Genomic DNA, 7,732 nt, shown 5'->3' with positions numbered 1-7,732 from the left:
TGGAATTTCAACGGGTGGAAACGTTGAATATCAGCCTATGTTGGGGGACGCCGTTCTGCCGCTGCAGCTCAAGGAGGATGTGCTTGGCGGTGTACGAGTGGATGAAGTGCATGCAAAGTTTCTGCCCTGTGTGACTCCGTTCGCCCAGGCAAGCATGTAGAACAGCGTGACGCCGTCGTGCACTGCAAATGTGGTATGCTGGAGGAGCACTGTGAATTGTCCCTGCAGTGGTGGCTAAGGACACGGTGAAGGATGAGGAGGCGGAGGCGGACATTGTCACAGGACCAATGGCGTGAGAACGTGGAGACGGAAGCGTCGTCACCTGGCCAAATTGCTGGTGTGGTTGGGCAGGAACCACATTTACCCAGTGGGCCATAAAGGACCTATATTGTCCTTGACTGTAGTTACAGCTACCAACCAATTTTCCCCAAAAAGGCTGCATCACAAACCAATTTCACCACTGAATGGCTAATCAATGAATGGTTAGTTCCTACGGAAGATATTCTACAATCACCCATAAATTTTCCAAAAAAAGGCTTTCACAAAAAAAATTCACCACTGAATTGCTAATCGACGCAATTACTAAGTCCCTACAGAAGAAAGTCTACATTCACTGATCAATTTTCCCAAAAAAGGATGTATCACAAAATGGCTGTATGACAATGTAAATTCACAGCAGAACGGCTAATAACACATACTTATTTTTTCTATTAATACAGCGCAACAATGTCTGTATGACAATGTAAATTCACCGCAGAACGGCTAATAACACGTACTTATTTTTTTCCATTAATACACCGCAACAATGGCTGTATAACAATGTAGGTTTACTGCAGACCGGCTAATAAGACGTATTCTTTTTCCTATTAATACACCCAGAAAAAAAATATATAACACATATATATCACATTTCACCGCAGAACGGCTAATAGGATGTACGTATCTATCCTATTAATGCACCCCGTAAATGGCTGTAGTACACTGGAACTTCACTGCTGAATGGCAAATCATACACGCCATAAAGGGCTTTAATTTTCTCACTTCACCACACAATGGCTAATAAGCCCTTTTTCTTTTTCCCCACTAATACACACCAAAAAACGACTTTAGAACATATAACAGAGGCCGTGAATGGCAAATAGTTTTTTTTTGCCACTAATACACTCCAAAAGGGCTGTAATTTTCTCACTTCAACACACAACGGCTAATAAGCCCATTTTTTCCCTCCACTAATACACACCAAAAAAAGGCTTTAGAACATATATATAACTGCACCGCACAAGGGCTAATAAGACCCCAATAACCAGAACGGTTTGCTTGGAATTACAGAGGTATTGCAAACCTGAAATGAGCAGCACTATAATGGCAATTTGGATCCGCAGTCAGTGCAGCAAGGTGTAATAGGATTGTTCTTATTACCCAGGCTGTAAACACCCCTATTGAATCCTGTTTTGCTTCAATACTGTGGAATAATTTCTCCCTATCCTTTCCTTACACTTCTAATGCTCTTTCCCTGAACTTCTATTCAGAAAAATATAAGTTTTCAAGTCTTTCCTAGCACTGTACCTAGTGCCTGCTAGCATCTCTTACTTGGCTGCATGCATGGCATTGTGGGTGATCCCTCGTTCCCAGAGTTCTATGCTCCATGTCCTAACACGTGCAGCAGCCATTTTAGGAAAAAATGCGATTCGTTACCACGAAGCGTAAGGAAATTCAGATTCGGTGCAAATAGAATAATTCCTGTAATTAGGATAGAATTCCACTTTGTCAGCTTTGATTCACTCATCTCTAGTGAAGACCCCACTTCTGGGACCCGCAGCTATCTCTAGAACGAAGTTCCCAAACAGAATGAGAGCGCACCGCACATCTGGGGCCAGCCTTCCATTCATTTCTATGGGACCGCTGAAAATAGCCGATTTCCTCTGTGTCTGGCAGTTCTGCTGAAGCCATTGTACAGTGCATTCTCCAGACTATGAGACTTCCGAAAATAGCTAAACCCCGTCACTTGGCTATTTTCCTAACTCCCATAGAAAGGAATGGAGGAGATGGCTGCGCATGTGCTCTACTGAACTTTGGAGAGCTCTGTTTTAGCGATAAGGGCGGGTGCCAGAGGTGGGACCCGCACCTATCGGACATTAGTAGCATATCTTAGCGATATGCCACCAATGTTCCAGGTGAGATAACCCCTTGACAGTATGGCCACATGTGGCGTAAATTGCTGCAGCGAGATTGTAGATCACCTGAATGCTGTGGTACAAACACGTACTGGTGTAGTTTCTGCAGATTTTGCTGTGTTTCTGCACCAAAATCCACATGTAATACGCACCGTGTCCATATACCAAGTAAAAAAAAAAAAACACTGCACATATTGATCTGCTCTGCGGCAAAGTCAGTCCCATGTGGCCGTATGCTAACAGAAGGTAACTATCTGTTCTGGTCATTTGATGGACAAACCGGTCCACGGCTGTATCAGGTAAAAGGAAAGAAGGACCGGCACTTGCTGTTGGTATATAATCTTGTGATTTATTGTCACATTCCAGTGACGCGTTTCGGCATACAATCTGCCTTTATCAAGCTGACAGTTTGCTAAAGGCAGATTGTATGCCGAAACGCGTCACTGGAATGTGACAATAAATCACAAGATTATATACCAACAGCGAGTGCTGGTCCTTCTTTCCTTTTATCTACATGGGACATGCGTACCGCCACTCTATTTTCCGCTGTGCCGATCGATATATTGTATACATCGGCTGTATCAGATGTCACTTGTATCCAGCTGTATACCTGTGTGTCCATCACATGACAAAATCAAATACAAAAATCCAGATATTTGGGGTTCTTTTACCTAAAATTCGACACAAGTTCTGATGAACATGGCTGCAAGGGAACGGCCACGTGTAGTGGGTTCACAGCGTCTCTGCCGATATATTTGGCAGCAGCGAAATCCACACCAGATTTTAGGGGAGATTTATCAAAACTGATGTAAAGGAAAACTGGATCTCCAATCGGATTCCACCTTTCATTTTCCAAAAAGAGCTCTGAAAAATGAAAGCTGGAATCTGGTTGATTTCTATGGGCAACGAAACCAGTTTTCCTTTCCACCAGTTTTGATAAATCTCCCCCAATGATTCTGTTGTGGGAATTATTGTGGAAATTATGTAGGTTTGCTGCAGATTTCCTTCTGGGTTGCAAAGGGTAAAATCTATATCCCCAACATACGAGTTTAAAATCTGTCACGCATGTCAAGTTAGATATTCTTGTGGAATATTTCGGCAGTGTGTGGATGAGATTTTTAAATGCTGCCATTTTCTGATGCAGTTCTACAGTGGAAAATGTGCAGCATTTATGGTACATGCGGTTATACTCCTGGGGCACGGTCACACGGTCAGGTTTCCTGATGCAGATCTGGAAGCCAAAACCAGAAGTGAATTCAAAAAAGAGAAGTCATATCTGTGCTTTATACTTTCTCTCCTTTTATAATCCACTCCTGATTTTGGCTTCCAAAACTGCATCTGGAAACCTAACCGTGTGGCCGTATCCTAAAAGTTAGACAAACTTTTTTGGGGTGGGTGTATTGACTGGAATGAGGCTGGCACACAATAACCCATGGGTGGTGGGGTTCAGACTTGGACGGTTTTAGAAACTCTAGATTTGTTGGCACGAAGGACTTGTGGTTGCATTTGATTTTAAGCCAGTAATCCAGGTGCAAACAAGAAGTGATTATCCTTCTATGAATCTCTAATTGCTCAGCGGGATTATTACTGAAATTATAAATATTTTTTGCAGTCAATTAGACCATGTAATTAGGCACTAACTCATAAAGCTGTTTGGCAGATTATGTGTAACTAAATTTCACGTTCATTACATGTTCTTAGTTACCCTGTTTATTGCTCCAGTGCTTTTAAAATAAAAAATAAGCTGCTCAGCAAGTATTTGTAAAAATATCCTTATTTTATGCATGCTGGTCCTATGCAGGCTTATGTCTCTCCATGGTTACAGACTGCAAACATACCCAGTGTGCAGTCTGATCCTCTGTGTGACTCCTTCCCATCTGCAGCAGCCCTCGAGGGGAGAAGGATAGGACGGGAGTGGTAGTGGTCATGATGATGATGGTGGTGGTAGTTTTATTCACAATGGCGGTCTAGGGGTCCCTGGGCCTTACAGTGAATGAAGGGGCACATCCTGGTCTTCAGAGCCTCCTCTCTGGTGATGTTTGGGGTGTCCTGGGTGTTTTGGGGGTGCAAGGCAGGGGTCTCTAGCCATTTAGTGCAAGTTAATGCAGTGGCAGTCCAATGATGGGGCCAGCTCTGGGTGCAGCCAATGATCAGTTTTACTGTAGATTTCGTCATATCACAAATACAGTCATGTGAAAAAATTAGGACACCCTTTGAAAGCATGTGGTTTTTTGTAACATTTTTAATAAATGGTTATTTCATCTCCGTTTCAACAATACAGAGAGATTAAAGTAATCCAACTAAACAAAGAAAACTGAAGAAAAGTCTTTTCAAGATCTTCTGTAAATGTCATTCTACAAAAATGCCTATTCTAACTGAGGAAAAAGATAGGACACCCTCACATGTATTCCCTCTTAAATTGGCTCAGATCTCACACAGGTATATCACACCAGGTGCACATAATTAGTAGATCGTTACTCTGCATGTTGAATGAGGCTTGCCCTATTTAAACCTCAGACATTTAGTTTGGTGTGCTCCTGACTGTTGAAGTGAGAGTGAGCACCATGGTGAGAGCAAAAGAGCTGTCAGAGGACTTCAGAAAAAAGATTGTAGCAGCCTATGAGTCTGGGAAGGGATTTAAAAAGATCTCAAAAGATTTTGAAATCAGCCATTCCACTGTCCGGAAGATAGTCTACAAGTGGAGGGCTTTCAAAACAACTGCCAACATGCCCAGGACTGGTCGCCCCAGCAAGTTCACCCCAAGAGCAGACCGCAAGATGCTAAAAGAGGTATCCAAAAACCCTAAAGTGTCATCTCGAGAACTACAGCAGGCTCTGGCTACTGTTGATGTAGAAGTACATGCCTCTACAATCAGAAAGAGACTGTACAAGTTTAACTTGCATGGGAGGTGTGCAAGGAGGAAACCTTTGCTTTCCAAGAGAAACATCGAGGCCAGACTGACATTTGCCAGCGATAAAGTTGACAAAGACCAGGACTTCTGGAATAATGTTCTTTGGACAGATGAGTCCAAAATTGAATTATTTGGACACAACAGCAGAGGACATGTTTGGCGTAAACCAAACACAGCATTCCAAGAAAAGAACCTCATACCAACTGTGAAGCATGGAGGTGGAAGTGTCATGGTTTGGGGCTGCTTTGCTGCAGCAGGACCTGGTCAGCTCACCATCATAGAATCCACGATGAATTCTACTGTGTATCAGAAGGTGCTTGAAGAACATGTGTGACCATCAGTTAGAAAATTAAAGCTGAAGCGGAACTGGACCATGCAACATGACAATGACCCAAAACATACTAGTAAATCAACCAAAGATTGGCTGAAAAAGAAGAAATGGAGAGTCCTGGAATGGCCAAGTCAAAGTCCAGATTTGAATCCCATTGAGATGCTGTGGGGTGACTTGAAAAGGGCTGTACGTGCAGGAAACCCCTCAAACATCTCACAGCTGAAAAAGTTCTGCATTGAGGAGTGGGGTAAAATTTCCTCAGACCGATGTCGAAGACTGGTAGATGGCTACAAGAACCGTCTCACTGCAGTTATTTCAGCCAAAGGAGGTAACACTCGCTATTAGGGGCAAGGGTGTCCTATCTTTTTCCTCAGTTAGAATAGGCATTTTTGTAGAATGACATTTACAGAAGATCTTGAAAAGACTTTTCTTCAGTTTTCTTTGTTTAGTTGGATTACTTTAATCTCTCTGTATTGTTGAAACGGAGATGAAATAACCATTTATTAAAAATGTTACAAAAAACCACATGCTTTCAAAGGGTGTCCTAATTTTTTCACATGACTGTATATGCATTTGCAAGGATAGGCATAGTCTCTTTAGATTGCATCACACACTTCCCCCAAAAGGCTAGGTGGAATATGTATTAAGACCCTCTGTGAGTCCCTTTCCAAATTGAAATAGCAATCTTCCTAATCCAGCCAAAGGGGTGCAAATTCTCTTATTTATCCACAGCACCACAATGTCCAACTGTCTATCAACAAATGGCGAGCCTGAGTCTTGGATATGGAAGGGTGCCTGAAGCTAGTAACCCAACCAAATGCAATGAAGTTCATGGCCTGACACGTGTGTTTCCTTCACTGGCTTTTTATCTCTGCACTTTCCCTTTGTTATAGCTGCTCTACCTTCTATTAGGCAGGGCTCCAGATGGCGACCGAAATGGTCGCCAATGCGACTTAGAGCTGCTAAATGGCGACAAGACTTTATAGTCTTGTCGCAATTTGTGCCTAGACCCTCTGCTGCTCTGCCTCTCACACACGAGGAACTGACATGGCACGTGCTGCTGTCAGCGCGTGCCATGTTCTTCTCAACAGCACAGGGGAGAAGAAGGAGGCAGTCCCTCCCCCCTGTACCGCTGCCACCAATGGGCTGATAGCAGGGAGGAGGAGGGGAGGGGCTGTGGCCACTGTGCCACCAATGAATATAGTTTATGCTTAATACAAACGCAGGCTGCGCTGCGGGTACCGGCCATATCCCATACCTGGCACCCAGCCTCTATGACTGCGTGCTGCGATCTGCCGCTATTAACCCCTTAGGTGCGGCACCTGAGGGGTTAATAGCGGTGGATCGCAGAGCGCAGTCATAGAGGCTGAGTGCCGTGTATGGGATATGGCCGGCACCCGCAGCGCAGCCTGCGTTTATATTAAGCATAAACTATATTCATTGGTAGCACAGTGCACCGAAACCCCCCCAACCCCAGTATTATTAAGTAGAATCATTGGTGGCACAGTGCACTGAAACCCCCCCAACCCCAGTATTATAAAGTAGAATCATTGGTGGCGCAGTGCGCTCCCAACCCCCTCCCCCCCCAAGTATTATAATCATTGGTGGCAGTGGCAGCTTCTGATCGGAGCCCCAGCAGTGTAATCCTGGGGCTCCGACGGTTACCATGGCAGCCAGGACGCTACTGAAGCCCTGGCTGCCATGGTAAGCTCTCTGCTTCTGTGTGCACTATGCACAGGGCAGCAGGGAGCGTGTGAGATCCTATTAACCCGGATAGAGCTCTATCGGGGTGAATAGGACAAGGGATCAAAAGATCCCAGGTTCTGGCCCCTAAGGGGGAAGAGGGAATGCCGTAACAGAAAAAAAAAAAAAAAAAAACTTGCAATTTGCTATTTTTTTGTCACCTTGTCCCGACAAAAATTAGGTTAGGACTGTTCTATTATGGTCCAGACATTCCATAAAATCAAAAAAGCTGCGTGCATTCCGGGTGTTTTATTTTTTTCACGTGGTATCGAGTATTGCAATACTTTTTTATGGTATCGAAATAGAGTCAAAATTTTGGTATCGTGACAACCCTAGGTAAGACGTGTTTTTTTTATTATACCATAATTATATGTATTTTAAATTTGGCGACTAAAAATTTAAATTGGGCTCCTAAATTTTTCAGGTTAGGAGCCAATTGCTCCTTGATATTTTTTTTGTCTGGAGCCCTGTTAGTCAATTCTTCTTTCCCTCGGCACTTCATACACCTTTGCTAGCCGTTTTAGGTCCAGAGCTGGTGTAACCCTGGCTGTTCCCTCTCATCTCAACTCTCTA

The sequence above is a fragment of the Bufo bufo genome, chromosome 2, assembly GCF_905171765.1.
Source record: "Bufo bufo chromosome 2, aBufBuf1.1, whole genome shotgun sequence".
NCBI classification, from domain to species: Eukaryota; Metazoa; Chordata; class Amphibia; order Anura; family Bufonidae; genus Bufo; species Bufo bufo.
Note: the sequence above shows the minus strand (reverse complement) of the source record.